Source organism: Falco biarmicus, chromosome 17 (genome assembly GCF_023638135.1).
Source record: "Falco biarmicus isolate bFalBia1 chromosome 17, bFalBia1.pri, whole genome shotgun sequence".
NCBI lineage: Eukaryota > Metazoa > Chordata > Aves > Falconiformes > Falconidae > Falco > Falco biarmicus.
In genome coordinates, this window is record NC_079304.1 from 6,397,480 (window position 1) to 6,415,563 (window position 18,084).

At 42.2% G+C, this 18,084-nt stretch overlaps 1 protein-coding gene and 1 long non-coding RNA gene across 5 annotated transcripts in view; both read left to right on the forward strand.

Annotated features, from left to right (window-relative positions):
• The window catches only part of MYO1D (myosin ID), a 163,228-nt gene that overhangs the window by 13,875 nt on the left and 131,269 nt on the right, over positions 1-18,084 (forward strand). The window lies entirely within an intron of this gene.
• LOC130160020 (uncharacterized) lies at positions 12,389-15,175 on the forward strand. The gene is made up of 3 exons (XR_008825919.1): positions 12,389-12,443; positions 12,874-12,938; positions 14,629-15,175. It is a non-coding gene; the product is annotated as an uncharacterized LOC130160020 (long non-coding RNA).

Sequence of the window (18,084 nt, forward strand, 5' to 3'; positions counted from 1 at the left end):
TAAATACAGTAAATTTAGTTAGTTTTTAAGACATTTTGTAGTGCCTTGACTAAAGGAAAAATTTGCTAGGATTACATTTAGTAATGTATGCTATTAAACTAAAATAAATTGCAGGATGGAACAAATTAACAGGTGCTTACTGAAAGACTGGCTTGGTCAGTAGGTCTGGTTTATGTTGTACTAGCGATGTGGGAAGACTGGAGAGCTCAGACATTCAAGTAGTCAGGGTCAGCTTTGTGGGTTATTTTTATCAAGACACTTTTCTGCCTTTTTGAAGGCTCCTCTGTACCTGTATGTCGGTTATGTGTTAGAAGTCTTGTGCGAGTAGGAATTCCCACACTTTCACATCCTTTGTGCAGTGCCAAAGCATTTTTCACCTCAAGTGCCAAATTCTGGGCTGTCTTGATGAGTATGGTAAGCCCCATAACCAATCTGGGAAAGCTTTCAGGGGAAAAAAACCCCAACCCTCTTAACCTTTCATATGCAGATGTATTGGCTTGGCTTAGCCCAGAACAGTTTAAGATAAATGAGCAGCAGCCTCTGTTTGTCTTAATGAGGCATGTGATGTAGAAGCTGATAGCACTAATGGCCAGATCCCAAGGAACTGGGAAAATAGGAAAATGGCACAATTGTGCCCACCCATCTGGTCATCACTGGGTGTCCACATGGGTAGTGGGAGCCTTTGAGACTCTCATTTTATCATTCTGTGAGTAATGGAGTGTAATGGATATTTTGCAAACTAAAAATCCCTGTCGCTGAAGACAGCAATTTTTTTGTAGTTTTTACCTGGGTTTGGTATTCTTTGTACTCTCCAGTGTGTGCAATGAATACCAAAAATAGCCCTTCTTTTTTTTTTTTTTTTTTAATGTGGGGAGGAAATAACATGAAAAAACATCCTATCCCTTATCATGTACGAACTGTCCATCTGTCAGTAAGGACACTCACTGGGTCTAAGTGGTGAGTGAGCAGCACTGACAAATTCAACTCTTTACTGATTTGATTTTTTTGCTTTCTGATGTTTAAGCCTTTGGGATATGCTGTGGTTGCTTTTAAGCTTTTCTTTACAGTGATGAAAGCTAAAAACCTCTTAATAAAGCTGAAGATGGTTGTATTCATTCTACTCTAGGAGGATGTATTTTTAAGAAAAACAATAATTGTCATGAGACCCATGGAATAAATCACGAATGCCAGTTGTGAATATTATTTTTCAGTCTGTAGTCTTGCCTTGTGTTTACCTCCCTGCTCAGTGCTGCTGTTGCTGCCACTGACCTCTTGGGTTGTCCGGCATTAACTTCTGCCATAGAGTTTGCGTACCAAGGATTTTGCCTTTGAAGTCACATCTTTCACTCAGGGTAGAAGAGTGGAGTTGTTTTTAGTCTCCCAGAAATTTTGTGTGAACACAGAGAAGGCACCAACAACAGAAAGCTTTTTTGGAGCAGGTAATGTCAGAATTCACTTTGACAGGATTTTATGTGATGCAAGAACCCAGGGTTTTCACAGGGGATGTCCCTGCCCTTAGGTGCTTTTAAATGCTGATGTCTGGGAATGCCTGAGAACTGATTTGGTTGGAAAAAGGATCTGTTGCTTCTCTCTCAGGATCCCCAAGAGCCTTCCAGGGTGGGAAACTGGTGACACAAGGTGATGCTGGGGGTCCTGGGACTTCTGCTCACTCGGGTTGACAGACCTCCCTTCCTCCCTTCCTCCCTTCCTCCCTTCCTCCCTTCCTCCCTTCCTCCCTTCCTCCCTTCCTCCCTTCCTCCCTTCCTCCCTTCCTCCCTTCCTCCCTTCCTCCCTTCCTCCCTTCCTCCCTTCCTCCCTTCCTCCCTTCCTCCCTTCCTCCCTTCCTCCCTTCCTCCCTTCCTCCCTTCCTCCCTTCCTCCCTTCCTCCCTTCCTCCCTTCCTCCCTTCCTCCCTTCCTCCCTTCCTCCCTTCCTCCCTTCCTCCCTTCCTCCCTTCCTCCCTTCCTCCCTTCCTCCCTTCCTCCCTTCCTCCCTTCCTCCCTTCCTCCCTTCCTCCCTTCCTCCCTTCCTCCCTTCCTCCCTTCCTCCCTTCCTCCCTTCCTCCCTTCCTCCCTTCCTCCCTTCCTCCCTTCCTCCCTTCCTCCCTTCCTCCCTTCCTCCCTTCCTCCCTTCCTCCCTTCCTCCCTTCCTCCCTTCCTCCCTTCCTCCCTTCCTCCCTTCCTCCCTTCCTCCCTTCCTCCCTTCCTCCCTTCCTCCCTTCCTCCCTTCCTCCCTTCCTCCCTTCCTCCCTTCCTCCCTTCCTCCCTTCCTCCCTTCCTCCCTTCCTCCCTTCCTCCCTTCCTCCCTTCCTCCCTTCCTCCCTTCCTCCCTTCCTCCCTTCCTCCCTTCCTCCCTTCCTCCCTTCCTCCCTTCCTCCCTTCCTCCCTTCCTCCCTTCCTCCCTTCCTCCCTTCCTCCCTTCCTCCCTTCCTCCCTTCCTCCCTTCCTCCCTTCCTCCCTTCCTCCCTTCCTCCCTTCCTCCCTTCCTCCCTTCCTCCCTTCCTCCCTTCCTCCCTTCCTCCCTTCCTCCCTTCCTCCCTTCCTCCCTTCCTCCCTTCCTCCCTTCCTCCCTTCCTCCCTTCCTCCCTTCCTCCCTTCCTCCCTTCCTCCCTTCCTCCCTTCCTCCCTTCCTCCCTTCCTCCCTTCCTCCCTTCCTCCCTTCCTCCCTTCCTCCCTTCCTCCCTTCCTCCCTTCCTCCCTTCCTCCCTTCCTCCCTTCCTCCCTTCCTCCCTTCCTCCCTTCCTCCCTTCCTCCCTTCCTCCCTTCCTCCCTTCCTCCCTTCCTCCCTTCCTCCCTTCCTCCCTTCCTCCCTTCCTCCCTTCCTCCCTTCCTCCCTTCCTCCCTTCCTCCCTTCCTCCCTTCCTCCCTTCCTCCCTTCCTCCCTTCCTCCCTTCCTCCCTTCCTCCCTTCCTCCCTTCCTCCCTTCCTCCCTTCCTCCCTTCCTCCCTTCCTCCCTTCCTCCCTTCCTCCCTTCCTCCCTTCCTCCCTTCCTCCCTTCCTCCCTTCCTCCCTTCCTCCCTTCCTCCCTTCCTCCCCACTCGATTCCCACCATCTGCTTGCTGAGCCCTCCTGCTCTGCCTGTCCCATCAGCGAGCTTGTAGAAGGTGTCAATCGAAACCCTTGTTTCTGAGCATATTTGTATTAACTTTTCCTTTCTAGCATAGTTATCTTACATGTTGTCACCCCTCAGAAATGTTCTTAAGGGCCTTTACTGTTGAGCCAGCACTTGACCCTCTGGAAACCACTGAAGTATTGCTTGCGTTACCCTGGAGCGACTCTTTGCTTTGCTGTTACATTCTGTAATTGTGCATGCTATTAATTATTATCTGTTGCTTCTGGATCCTACTGCAGTATTTGTCAGTCTTTTGCTTTTGGATTTCACATTTGCAGAGTGTAACTAGCCATTCTTTGTGTGGCTTGGATTTTTCTTGCTAGATTTGCCTTAAATTACATCATAGAGAAGAAGTTGAAATAGTAATAATAAATCACCTTCTTATTAAGTAGATAGCATCTACTTGTCTTGGTTTGACATGCTTTCTTACCAAGTGTATTCTGGGATCTCATGAAAACTTATTTATTAGATCATACTTGTGAAGATAGCATGTGAGATTGTTCCTCGTATTCCAAATATAACCATCCTGTGATCTTAATCAACATTTGCTTTAAAACTGTCCAGCTGACTTCCCTGACAAATTTGGCCAACACTAGCATTAACATGAAGGTGGCTTTTTTTTTTTTTTATTATGGACCTATTTCCTTCTTTTCTATGTGCAGCTGTGACTGTGCTAGGAGAGCAATTTAGGAGTTCCTCCAAAGATGACTCATATTTGACAGATCCACGTATACTAAAAATAGGACATGCTATTACAGGGTGTATTATTTAGGCTACTTAATATTTTAAGCAGTAGTCACTGAACTTTAACTGGTAGCCTTCATCTCTGTGCTTGCTTTTTCTTCCCCCATTTGTCCACCTAAAGACAAACCAACCCCCCAGGTGAAGCTGGAGTGTGTCTCCATTAATATTTTTCTGCTACCCTGCCTCCTGTCTGCCTTGATTTTATAACTGGGAGTGGCAGTTGCCCAAGGTCATCTTTCAGAAAGCAATAATGTGTTATTCCTGCCATTGACTCTGCCTCTTGGCTGGTTTCTGTAGACCTCAGACTCCTGCTTGCATCAGCCTGTGGGAGTATTGGTGGTTAATTAGTGTGAGCCACACCAGTCCCGTTTTTTAATTTCTTAGATAGTCCCTGGGTAATCTCCATTTCAATGATAGTTTCACTGTTGCAAAATTACAGCTGCGGCAAGGGCCTGGTTTTGTATTGGTGAACTGACCTGTGGTTCCATTCCTTGCGGGCTGTGCAGATCTCGGAGCTGATAGGATAGGATGTGAGAGAACTGGGGAGAAAACACTTTTAATCTGGAAACTGTGCTGTGCAAGTTCCCTAGAGAGCAAGAACTGGTCTGGTCAGGTACAGAAAATAGTACCTCAGCTACTAGTGTTGTGATCTCTTCTGAGAGCATCATCTACTGAAACATCCAGAAGGAAGGTAAAAATTCCTAATGCCTCATCCAAGGCAAGGTCTTCCTGCCAGAAAGTTCATCGTTGATAGCAGTGTCTGCAGTTGGGTCTTGTGTGGCATTTCTCAACTACTAGTGTGATGAACACACAAATGGAATAGATGTTAAAGAAGATTTGTAGTTGCAATTCTCTTGTCTGCTTAAGACACTCTTTCTCATTCTTTTCTGTTCCCTGGCATTTTGTTGATAACATCTTTGTCCTCTGGGCTGCCCTTTGTAAATTGTTTGTTTGGAGCCAGGAGCAGTGGTCTTTGCTGTATGTATATCAGACAGGTGTTGAAAGAAGAATTGCCTTTGAAATTAATGAGAAGGTTAAATGGCAGGCAATTGTCTCCACTTCTGAATTAAATGACTGAAGCTAAACACTAGAATCTAAATAAACGTGTGAGCTATATATTTCCAGGATGAAATTAGCCTTGTCAGGATGATTCTTTGGGGGGTTTATAATTTACAGAGTTACTTCCTAATATTTACAGATATTACTTCCTAAAAGGAGATTATCTATGCTTTAGTGCTCCCTCGGGGCTCCAACGACATGGTGACCTGTAGGAAACCTAAATGGGTTTATTCTTCTCGATTTAAATTCCTTCAGTCAAAATGGGAATAACTCTTTGGAGTGGGAAAGGTTTTTAGCAGAATCCTGTCTGCTCGGTGGTGGTCCAGCTTCACTGGATTCATGTTCGTTGTGTCACAGGGAGGGATGGTGCTTTTCAGCCCTGTTATTATTAGATATACTCCACCCTTGAAAGCTCCCACTCCTTTTGCTGCTTTTCCCTTCGTGGCTGGCACAGACAAACGTTACGCCAGAGTGTCGGCATGGCCTGCGGTTGCATAACTTACTTGCAGTGGGCTAACCAGCTTTAGCAAAACAGTCATCTTGGACAGATGTTGCAGTGAAGCAATGATTAATCGGGGAAAAATTTTAACAACCTTAAATGGCAGTAAATTTATTTTGGCAGGTGGAGACTGAGAAAGTCATTGCTGCCATGTAGTGGAGTGTTACTCTGAAGAATCGCATTTTATCTGCCATAACACTTTCTCATGCTGTCTCCTGTCTCATACTTTAACCGGAGCAAGAGAACAGTACTGAAATCTCCTTTTTATATATACCTTTCTAACATGTTTGCCATCCATGTGAGAATGTGGAATGGCATTTTTTCAGACCCCCACTAAACATCAGAAGTACTATTGGTTCTTGCTTTGGAGAATGCAGTGAACGTGCTTATGGATAAGGAATGAAACATCCTCCCGAATTGACGTGATGACAGCTATAGCTTTATTCTAAAGTTTGCCTTTTCAAGACATATGAACTGGCATTGCAAATAATGCTGACTATCTTCCGTGAGACTGATTGGATAAAGTGATGTATCAGCTTGCCAGCCTGAATTTTTCGAATATTCTTGTAATAATTTTTCTGGAGGTGAAAAAGTAACTGGGTTCATCTGAGAGCTTTCTTTAATGGTGTCCTGGATTAAGATTGGAGCTTTTTAGATGTGGTGAGATAGTAACCCATATTTAAAAGATCCTTGAGAAGTGAGTGATAAAGGAGAATTGATGGATAATTTTAGCAACTTTCAAGATATGAATTATTTTTTATTCAAAAGCTCCAAATTCTCAGCAGTTCTACTGCTGTATTTGATTTTGAACAGGAATTCAGTTTTGACTTCAGGAGTAGGCTGCTGTCATTTCTCTTTTTTTAATCTCTCCTTGTTGGCCAGCAAAGGTTCTTGTTGGTATATCCGTAAATTTCATGGAAGTTTATTTTACTGAGGCTCTGTTCAGAGCAGAAAGCACTTACCTGAACCCAAATTTTAAATGTTCTAGAAAACTTCCAGCCTCCCTCTCTCAGATTGTAATGGTTAGGTAGGAGGACTATAAATGGCTTTTGAATATTTGTATAATGTTGTTATTGTCCGAGATCCAACGTGTATGCAACCAGCAGGCACAGTGACAGCACTGCTTTCGGTTGTGGTGTTTGTCTTGTGTCCTTAGTCCTTTCTTTAACTAGCAGAAGTGGTAACCTGTATGTTGTTTTCCTACCAACACTGTACTGAAAGTAAATGTAGTCAGCATGCAGGGAACTGCACAACCACTGAAGACCATGTGTTAGAGAAAGTGTTTTCTTTGTAAAAAACAGCATATATTTTATGCAGTCAATCTTTCTGCATACAGATGAGTTCTTAGTCTGGCAGGATGTAATTTCATTTTCCTTAGTAGTTTGATTTCCTTTTGGTTTGTGTGTGCTTAAGCTTGTCACTAGTTTTGTGCTGAATTGATGTTGACTCTAAGGTACTTTTTTAAATAACTCAAGGGAAGGATATTTGTGAAAAGACTGATTTGATTTTTATCTATAGTAAATGCAGGCTATCAAGGGAGCTTAAATACTGAAAGTATAGGCCCATCTGAACATAATTTTCAAAGTGACATTTTGTGGCTGCATATGATGGTTGTAGTTCCTAGTGCAAAGAATCAGCTGGCAGATGCTTTTACTTGTGTTTTTTTTTTTTTTAGTAAGGTCTGAAGGCATAATACACATCTGCAACAGATGAGAGATTGATATGGCTTAAAGAGTTTATGAAGTTTACTTAAAATCTTAAAGCAACTCTAATTTAAGGCATGTTGATTTCTTCAGAAAGCTTTTGTTAGTTTGGATAGAGGCCATATTATGTAAGATACTATTTATTTGGCAACAAAGCAGTGATTTTAACAAGGAAACAGTTTCAAGCTTGATGTCCTCTGCTGTAGCAATAACATTCTAAGTGTCAGTGCATGCAGGAATAAAACATGGGTGAGGTATGGTTATAAAGGCACAGTTTCCTTATTTACGGTATCGCAACAGCTGCGTTTCATTTCCTTCAAGTTACCTTGCTGATCCATGACTATCCTGAGTGCTGATAGCCAGGAAAATGAGAAAACAATCAGGAAAAATTTCTGATTTCACGTTATCCAAAGTGCTTTGAGGTTGCAGCCTGCAACTTCTGTGTGTCATTGTCTTGTGGAAAAACTCCGAGAGGTGCCACACAGTCAGTGTGGACTCCGCTGAACAGTGATACAGCTCGAGAGGAATATCTTGTGGGGCTTTACCCAGGATGAGGTGGGGCAAGCCTGCCATCAGAGATGCGTTCAAAGGAACAAGAAATCTAGCACTGCTGGCTCGGTAGCCACAGCTGAGGTGTTTTTAAAATCCCCTTTCCTGATATTGGAAAGAATTGTTAAGGACCTCCTTAAATAATTCTCTTTAACCAGCTACTTCATTTTCCTTAGGATTTTTTCTTTGCCCTAAATGGAGTCAAGGCAGTCTGGAATAACGTGTGGAATTGACAGGCCGTTTTTTTTATTGCAGTTTTCCTTTCGGATGACCTTTAAGCCTTGTGTTAGTTGTATTTCAATTTAGGGAATCCTTAAACTATTTGATATTATTTGGGGGTGGAGGAGACTTAGATAGAATCAGAATTTTGGATGTTTGTTTTCTGATAGTTAATTGCCTTCTTGCATGTCCTCCAAAACTTCACACAGAAAACACTGTCAACTGGACTGCTATCAGAGAGTTGGCAGCAGGAGTAGCTTTTAGGGTGAGAGGGTCTGTGGGGCCGAGTGAGGACGTACCAAGCCCAGTGGCAAGTGACTGCCAAGGGCTAGTGCCCTGCTTATGTCCTGCTCAACTGCAGCAGGAGAGAAGAGAAAAGGTCTGGTGCTGAAAATGTTTTGTGTTGCCTGAAAGTACACTGGAGACACAGGATTTCTCAAGATCCTGGGCACATTTTAAGTTTGGAGAAACTGTGCCTAAGTGCAACACCATGGAATGTTCTGGAGAGCAGCTCCTCATTGGGTCATCCTCAACCTCTTCCTCACACATTCAAATTCTGGGAAGGCAAAGCTTGACAAGAACTAGATTGTGTCAAGAGTGACAAGGCTTTTGCCTGTGCTCATCAGTGTGTCTTGGAGTTTCACATTAGTGTCTAATCCTGTTGTGGAAACTTACTTCCTTTTCTTCCTCTTAAGTAATTTTATGATTTGTACAAACTGTTCAGATGATGTTTCGCTACTGTGTTGAACATAAACTTTGGTTTCTCTGAATTCTCCAGCGTTTGCTTCTATATTGGTGAACAGGGATTGAAGGCAGTCCTGGGCCTCAGCTGCTGCTTCAGGCAGCTGTGGGCATCTGCACAAGAGGCAGCTCATCACACCCAACCCCTCCTGCTCAGTCCATCTGCCTTCCCTCCCTCGCCTAGGAGAGCATGGCAGGAGCAGTCATGGAGGATGCTCTGGCACAAAGATCCCACTTTCCTAAGAACAGTCCTGTGTTCTAGTTCAATACCTGTGTGAAAGTTTCACTGAGCTTCTCGGCCCTAAGGCAAAAAGTAGGGATTGTTATCAGTGGTGGAGGAACTAACTTGCTAAAAGTGTTTTTCCTGTTTAATGCTTTTACGGTACTCTGTCTGGGAGGTGGCATCAACTGTCATCTTGGGAAAGGTCAGATTAGTATTCTATGGTCAAGATACTCATATATTTACTGCAGGTTTAACAGGTACTAAAGGGATGAACCAAGTCAATGTGTTGCTGACAGACCAGCTGCACAGGCCTTGGACAAACTGGCTGAGGGGTTGATTTTCAAAGTTATGCCCCTTTAACTGAAGGTACCAGCCTGGCACAGATTTATTTTGCTGTGGAGGGATGTGCAGGTCTTTCTTCTGCTGGAGGGTTTTGTGGTCCACAGGTCACTGGAACTAGTTTACAGCTATTTTTATTGTATTCATTTCCTTCAGATCTATACAGGATGCTTGTTCTTTTAACATCCTACTTTTTATTATGATTATAGATTGTGAGTGCCAGCTGTGAAGGAGGCAATGCCTGTAATTGCAATTCTGCCTTGGAGTGCCTGGCAGCATGTGTCCTTCTATAATGTCAGACCTTTTTTTTTTTTTTTTTTTTTTTGAAACAGACTTTTGTTTGGATGCCTCACTGAATAATCTGTCAATAGCTGAAATAATACCTTGATCCCAGAGTAAGTGGTGCTGCCAGAAATCCTGCTTGCTTGTCTGGCTAGTTCCATGTTCACAGCTAATAAACTGTCTTTGCTCACACTACAGCTCATTTTGCTCCTGAATTGCGCTTTCTCCTATAGATCTGTGCGTGCTGCCTGAATTGGGTTTGTTACCCATTAAAATAACGTATACAAACAACTGCTTGCTCTACTGTTCTGAGCCCAAGTCTATGCTTGGGTTTATCTCATTTTTCCAGTGCCCCTTGTGAACCTGTGAACTTCCTGGGGGAATTTCATAATGGGAACACCAATGCAGACCACCTGCCTGACTTTTGGCTGAACATGGCTAAAAATCACAGCCTAGCTGGACTTCTCTTTTCGTTGCTTGCAGTTGTGATGTGAAGGTGGTTGTGTCAAATAATTTTCCCTCCTTCCCCTGCCCCCCCCCTCTTTTCTTTTTTTTAATTAAGGTTGGGTACAATGTGAGGGAGAGAGAGGGACATGAGGGGGCCATGAACGAATTCCAGGGTTTGTGAAGCAGCAATAAAAATGCTGTTATAAATGATCAATGGCTTGTAAAGGGTTGCAATCTGCTAATGTAGGTTACTGGGTTGATACCATTGATTTAATAACAGTTCTTTAATCTGTTCAGATACGTTGACAGGCCTTTCAGTTTGAGTATCAGGAACTGGTCCCTTGTGAATTTTTGGTTATTTCTCTGGGTCATTTTAATAGTTGCAAATCCTGTCAAATACCACTCAGCTGCACAGCACAGTGCTATTCCTGGTCAAACCATGAAGACAACAGCCTCAGTAATTGCAGTGGTGTTGAATTTATCATTATCCAACAAGATGTAATTTGAAAATGGGTACTACTGCTTGGCCAGTGTGGTAATATAGTTTAGAAGCTTTTAAAATACTACCTTCGGATAACTTTGTTTTGATATGTACTGCTTATATCTGATTAACATGTGATGAAAACATCACATGTGCCCATCTTCTTAGCCTTTGCATTATAATTACACTTTTACAAAGCAATCAATGCTGTGCAGAAACTGAGAAGTACAGCAAGAGCCTATGTTTAAATAACCAGTTGCACACGTCTATGCAGTTTTTGAACATGCCATATGGCGTGTGATGTATGGTACTTTGTGTATTAACAGTTGGTCAGTGTATTATGAAGTCTGTGGTGTCATATGATTGTGTTAGTTTGCAACAGAGAGGCTGCTCTTAAGAAGAAAGGACTGTCTGTTTATAAACCTGTGGAGAAAGAAGTGTGTTACACAGTCAGTGCAGTTTCACGTTGCTGCTCGCACCAGTGGAGCTTAGTTATGTGCTCTCCTTTGAAATATCTTTGGAAACAGAATTAAAGCAGATGATCAAGGAGGGACTTCAGGAGCAAAGCACTCTGAACCATCCAGTTGAAACAAGAATATGAGTACTGCCTTCATTTGGAAGGGGATAATCAGGAAGGAGGCCAGCAATAAATGATCAGAAAGAACCGCAAATTTCTGAAAGTCTCCCTAGTTTGTGGAGATTGTGTTTTGTGTTGTGTGTACATTGTTGTACTGCCTGGAACTGCAACGGTGCTTTACGTTGGCAGTAACACCTGCGTGTTAGCACCATCATCTTTCCCTACTTAATGAGGTAGATGGAAGGCTTAAAAACATAGTCAATCAGCAGTAAGTTAATGTTTAGTTTTAGTAATACTTGTTTTATTTCCTGTACTTTTAATCCTCAGTTGCCCAGAGTGGATGATCTGGTTGCAAATTAACCACACCATTGACAAATGAATATGGGAGCTCCACTGAGAAGCAGCTCTGTCCTGGCAGAGTGCAGCCGCCTAGGCATGGTGCTGGGAGAATGTGCCTGTGCTTCTCTCTGGCTGAGGCTGTTTTCTCACCTTGTGGAGCTCCAGCTAACAAAGCTGCAGAGCTGAGGTGGCTGTATGCAGAGCTGCCTTTTGCCACCATATTCTCAGTGCAGGGACCCTAGGGAAGAAGCTTCAGAGATCTCCTAGCAGGAAGTGAACCCCACTTCTGCAACATGGACACCATACAGGAGCTAGTGATGTTAAAGAAGTCTTTATATAGGCAGTGGAAACCTGGGCAATGCAGTTGATGAATCAGCCCCAGAATTTCATCTGCCTGAATGCTGGTAGCTAGTAGAAGGCTTATGGCAGTGTGCTGGTTAACATGGATGCAGGACTGGCAGGCTGGAAATGCAAGCACTGCTCCCCACAGGGGTTTGGCAAGCTGGCTTTGTCCTGCGGGGCTACTCAAATTAAAGAAAAATGTAACCTGGCCTACATTACGGTGCCTCGTGGGAGCAGCCACGGTGTGTGGTGCAGAATGTGGACTGTTGAAGAGCTCTGAGAGTGTGTATGTGCAAAGACCTGTTGAGGAAGATCCCTCTCTGAGGACTGCTGCAGATGCTAGGCCATGTGACTGGCAGAAACATCTGCTTGAGAAGGAGCTATCGAAGATGCTGTGCTTGTGAGCTGCCTTGCATCAACTGGCCTATAGAAGAAGAATCTCCCCGCAGTGGATCACAAAGATGATATGGATGTTGCTGAGGTAGCCTTTGTGTAAAAGCTAGATTCGTAACATTAATGATGGGACGAATGGGGGAGGTGGTGCTCCTCTTGAAGAAGCCTGGATCACCTTGCAGATGGAATCCAATTATACAAAACACTGAGCCATTTGTTTACAGGTGAGTAATGTGCTGTAAATTACGAGGTCATGGATTAGTGGCAGAGGATGATTAGAGGACACTACATGCACAAGTGATTACCAGCCACCAGTTCAGTGTGCTTCTAGAAAACATTCATGAGGCTCAAGGATGCAGTGGGAGGAGATGCATCAGTAAAGACAAGGAAGTGTTGGTATGGCTTCATAAAATACTAGCAGGGTTTTGTTTTAATAACTACAAACAGTTTTGTTTCTCTGTATTTAAAATAGGGTAAATTATAAGAAACAGAGATGGTTATTGGGATGAAGAGTTACTAGTGGTTTGTGGGAATACATAAATAAAGTAAATAAAGTTTGACTTGTTTAAACTAGAAGTGGAGAAGCAAACCCTCAAACTTGAGCTGATGGAATTACACTTTTTTCTGTTATCGCCTCTCCTTCCAGCCTTCCTTCTCTACCCACTTCTCACTCCCTGCTATCCCCACCGAAAAAAGGGGGGAGAGAAAGATTTTAAGGAGTAACACTGGTAAAGCAGCACTAGGTAGTAGAGGGGAAATTGTGAGTTATCGTTGCTGGTTGGTTGCACAGGTTTAGGTTTTTGTTTATATTGATCCTGTGTTCTAGGATTTCCACTTAGTGTTTGCAGAGGCCATGCAGGAATCCTTCATCCTGGCACAGTGCTTTGGCTGGTGGGTGTCTATTGTTCTCTTCTCCAGATGAGCTGCAGCCCAGATGAGATATTTTCAGGGTGATCTGCCTCTTCAAGTAGTGTTAAACTGTTTTGGATCCCTTGTCTGTCTTGCTTGAGGTTACATCAACAGATTTGGACTCAGGAAAGGATTTTTCTTGTATCAGGTTACTGGACAGTTTAGAAGGGTTTTTGCGTGGCCCATTTCCTAGAACCATTTTTTCCCTCCTGAACTGTATTTCTTTAAGGACTGAGACAGAAATTTCACTATGCAAGCAAGTAGCTTCAACAGATGAAGCTTGCTTGTGTGAGAGAAAAAGTAGAAGAAATAATTAGCTGGTTTTTATCTGCTGTGACCTGGGACTTTGAGAGAAGTGAAGATATGGTGTTAATAATCGTCCTTATTTCCTGGCATTTGCTTATCAGTGTTAACGACCTATGCACCATAGCAGCAACTTGTCAAAGCCTCTGATTTTTCTGTATGTAGGACATCTCCTTAACTGTTAATGCGAGTCTGTACTCTGGTTAAAAAGCCAAAGGAGGGGTACTCAAGATGAGTGTGGATATGAAGTGTCAAATTCCTTTGTTCTCTTTCTCAAAGGACAGAGATGCGAACAGGAAATAACTAAGCTTTATTTCTTCTTCTGTAAGTCTCTCTTGAATATATTTAGGAGGAAAAGAGTCATTTCATAAATACATTCCACTCTCCTTTTGACAAAACCAGGATTTGTAGTAATTTTTTTGGCACTGCATGAAAGTGCTATGAATGAATCGCTGGAACCCTGGCCTTATCTGCAAGTGCATCAAACCATTTCATTATATCCCAAAGCTATAGATGCATTTTCTTACTGGATTGTGTAAGTAAAAAAGAAATAGACCATGCAAATTCTGTAGTCAGAGTGGACTGGATTTGGATGTGTACACAGTAATGTACACAATAATGTAGTAGTGACTGTTGCAGTAAAATTTATTAAATATTTAAAATGCAAGTAGTAAGGGTTGTGGATGTTGTGGGTTGAAACTCTTTCATTAAGAGGTGTGGAAGACAGTGTTATGCTTGAGCCAGATCTGAACAGAATTTCTTTAAATAACAAAAGGCCACTTTGGGGAGAGAATGCCAGCTTTGCTGCTGCTTCTTATCAGATAAATGTGCATTTTACGTGGGTTTTACAGCACTGAAGTCATGGTGTGTGTGTTTTGATATGTAATGGTTGACAGTTGTATTCCACTATGGATTGCTAGTAGATGCCTAAATATATCGATTCCCCATGCTTTCCAAATATGAAAGCAAAGTCTTTTGAGAAGTTTGAAGCCTTCAGTTGTTTTCAGAAGTCCTTGGAAAACTGGCAATAAATCCATTTCGTTCATTTGTTATTGCTGGTGGGAGGATGATTGCTAAGCATGTTGGGGAGCTGATATGTGAATGTTTCTAATTACTAGTAATTCAGTAAGATCTGTATTATTCCAACTGTGCAAGTGTTGATGAGATATCCAACCATTTCTTCTGCCGCATGTATGAATGTGAGGGTAACATGAATCTCTTAACTTAAACATAGAAAAATAACATAGAAAAGATTATTTTTTCCATGTAATAAGTGAATTCATGTATATTTTTGAAAGATTTAAAGAGATTGACAGCTTGTGACTGTCAGACTTGTTGATTCAAAGTGTATTTCTTTGTTCCCTTGCAGTATGTTGCTGTTCTACCAAGGCATAGCAACTGATTGCTCACAGGAGGCAAAAAGAAACATAGCTGCATTTGGAGGAGCATGCATCATAGCTCTGAAACATTATTTAATTTTTTTTTTCAGAAATCTGTTTTAATTAATTTCAAAATGAATTTGAAAACCTGTGCTGCTATTATTGGAAATAACAGTTACTTTCAGCCATTATTTGAAGCTGCAACATGTATGTCACAGCCATGGAATAATGCTGTTTGGAAGGGACCTGTGGAGGTTGTTTCATCTAACGCCCTGCTTTAAAGTGGACCAACTGCTTTGTTACTGGTGTCGAAAATGAATGTAGTAATCCTGGAAGTGAGCAGCAGTGCAGGTTTACTTTGTGCTGCTGGTTTTGAGTGTGTAATTAGATCTGCCAAAGCTGAGAGTATGCACTTGACCACCACTGTAGGCTAAAATTGTGTTTTCAGTAAATAATCTGTGGCTGAAAACTTTGTTATTAAACTTTTTGATAAACAGTGTAACATTGCTCTGACTTTTGGTGATTGTCACTAACTAATGCTCGTTACCTAACAAATGATATTTCACAGTAGTAGTAGCCTGCCTGAGTTCTTGGGCTGATATGTTGTCTGAAAAATATCTGTTTTAAATAATTTCACAGGGCTCTGAATTCCGCCGGCCTTGAATTAAAAATGTGATGACATGGTAAAGTAATCTTGGCTTGTGTAAGATGATTTGTAGCTTTTTTACAGGTTATCTGCATATTAATTGTGACTGGTATTTGTGCTGTCTCACAATATTATTTGAATAGCCTTTCAGCTTCTGAGTGGGAGCTATCTTGACAGAAAAAATATGTAAAATCTAAAGGAAGTAAATGAACACAATCTTTCTGGTCATAATTTAACATGATAAAACAAGCAGCATGTAAATCAAGTAATCTGTTTTAATAATCAAACCGTTTAAGTCCTTTTCCATATTGCTAATGTTCCCCTTGCATTATCATTGTTTAGCAACTCAGGTCAGTTGGCATTTAGAAATTCACTCCTTTTGCAATGAGTGCATAAATAACGGCATTCCTACTGCTCAAATGTTTTTCCATTCAAAGAACGTAAAGCAAAATACTTAAGACTTTTGTGCAAATTTACTTATCTTGCCTATCCTACCCTGCATTTCCATATCCACAAAGAAGTTTGAAGACTTCCCATATAATTTCTTCTCTTCCCTTTTTAAAGTATTCTTTTCAGTGAGAGGGAGAGAGATCCCGATGCTGAACCTGCCAGATGAATCGCACTCATGACTTCAACTGAAAGTGCTACATTTGGTTGCAATAAAAAAACCCCTGTATTTATAAATTGAACTTTTGGTAAAATATTAGTTGCTTTTTACTTGGAAGAATAAACCTTGTGTATTTAGTAAGCCTCTTCAGCACTGATATGCATACTCAATCTCATTTCTCTAGGGCTTGAGGGTTTGTCTTCCAGGGCATCTGCTGCTTGATTCTTGCATACCAGGGAGAGACTGAGAGATGGTGAAGGAGGGATTTCACTGCAGTTCTGGTTCAAATGGCTGTCAGGTGACATAAAGCTTTTCCAATACAAAACAGAAAATACAAGAAAAAAAGTCTCACAATAAACCCGAGCAAAGTCTATGACTAAAACTGGGAAGCTTTTCCTGACTAGACATGCTTTCAAGGAAACATGAGGAAAAGTCTTTTCTTTCAGCCTGAATAGTTAGTGGACATATTGTGGTGAAATGTCTTTGCTTTGTGATTTGCAAACCTAGTTTTCTGCTCCATTGCTTATGACTCTTTCATAACGTTAGCTGCCTGAAGTTGTTGGTAGCTGTCCTGCAGGAATGGTGTCAGTGATAATCTGGACTTGGAGTGGCCGAGATCATGGCTGTCCATCGTTGTCCCTTCAGCAGACGTGGCAGAAGGGAATCTGGCAAAGGAGCTGGATGGGCAGCTGTAGGTGGAATAGCTTCAGCTGTTGCTTTGAGACTCAGCAGTTTGTCTGCCGAAGCCCTTAACTGGTAACCTAATGTGCTGCTAGGACAGTTTACAAGCCAAAACCACAAGAGCTGTGTTAAGTCACGATATGCTGTAAAACACATAAAATGCCTGAAGAAGTCTGCCTGGTTATATGGCCAGAAAACAAACAGTCCTGTTTGAGGACTACATACTCAGTATTTGTTTTTAGGTGAGATGGTGCAGAACACTGTAACAAATCTAAAAGAAATCCAAATTATGCAGAAACATAAGTGATATTTGTGCATTATTTGTATGTTTTGTATTATTTTTGCGTTATTTGCATGGCCTGTGTTAGTACAAATAAGACATCTAATTTTATTTTAGATCTAATGTTAGCAAAGGACTAAGCAAGCCTTTTGGAGTGCTTGCAGCTGGTATACTGTATTTTAATAGTGCAAGATGATTCTTGGTTTTTTTGAGCCCCATATCAAAACAATACTGTATTCGGGAGACTCCAGCAGCATTCATAGATCAGCACTGGGCACGAGCTTAACAAATGCAGAATATTCCTTTACAGCAGAACAATGAAGCATCTGAACATCAGCATCTCATGGCCAGCTGACAGCAAAAGGAGTCTCTGAGCTCTACAAAGAAAACCTGTGAAATACTGTGGTTGTACCTTGGCATCTACGCTTGTGGGATAGCTAGAGGTGTAGTTAGACATCAATACGAAGTTATGTTAATGGTGCAGTGTGTACAGAAAATTGGGAAGGTGGTATAGTGTATATATATGTGTAAGAAAGAGATGGCTTAGAAAATAATGTTGAAAGTCATCAGTACAGTTGCTGATGTGGCTTCAGGTTATGTTTGTGTATACAAGGATGCTGGTGTATCAAGGGTCATCAGCAGTGATGTGAATGGTTTTTGTCTCCTGAAATTACTGGAGAAGTCAGGAGCAAGTAACAGGGTATCAATCATGATCTTTGTTTTTCTGCATGTTTCTTGGTCTTTCTGTTGAGTTGCAGGGCTTTATAGTTCCTTCAGCATCCCTTGGGAGAAAAGTTGTTATTCAGAAATATAAGCTAGTCCTTGCCTGGGCACTTTTCAGACAAACCTACTGTTGCAGAATTCCTGCACCACTGAATCAGGGAGATGAAATCAGATGCTAACTTCTGCAAGATGCAAATCTGTCCAACCACCAGTCATTAGTCTAGTTTTTGCCTTTTGTGCTGCAATTTTGTCCACTGATATATTTGAACCTTTAACACAGCGGTATGTAATCTGACAAACAAAGCTGAATTCCCAAAAATGAAGGCCGAGATAATCATACCGTGGCAGGTTACTATTAATGTGGGTACACAGTTTGGAAAGAGAAGGTGGTGGTGGAAGGTGAAGCATCTTTTTGTAAGTACATAAATGCTGTAACACCAAAGTGGAGGGAACATAATGGATCATGAAGTCAGTTGCTGGTCAGTGCAGAAAGAGCCAGATCTAAACAC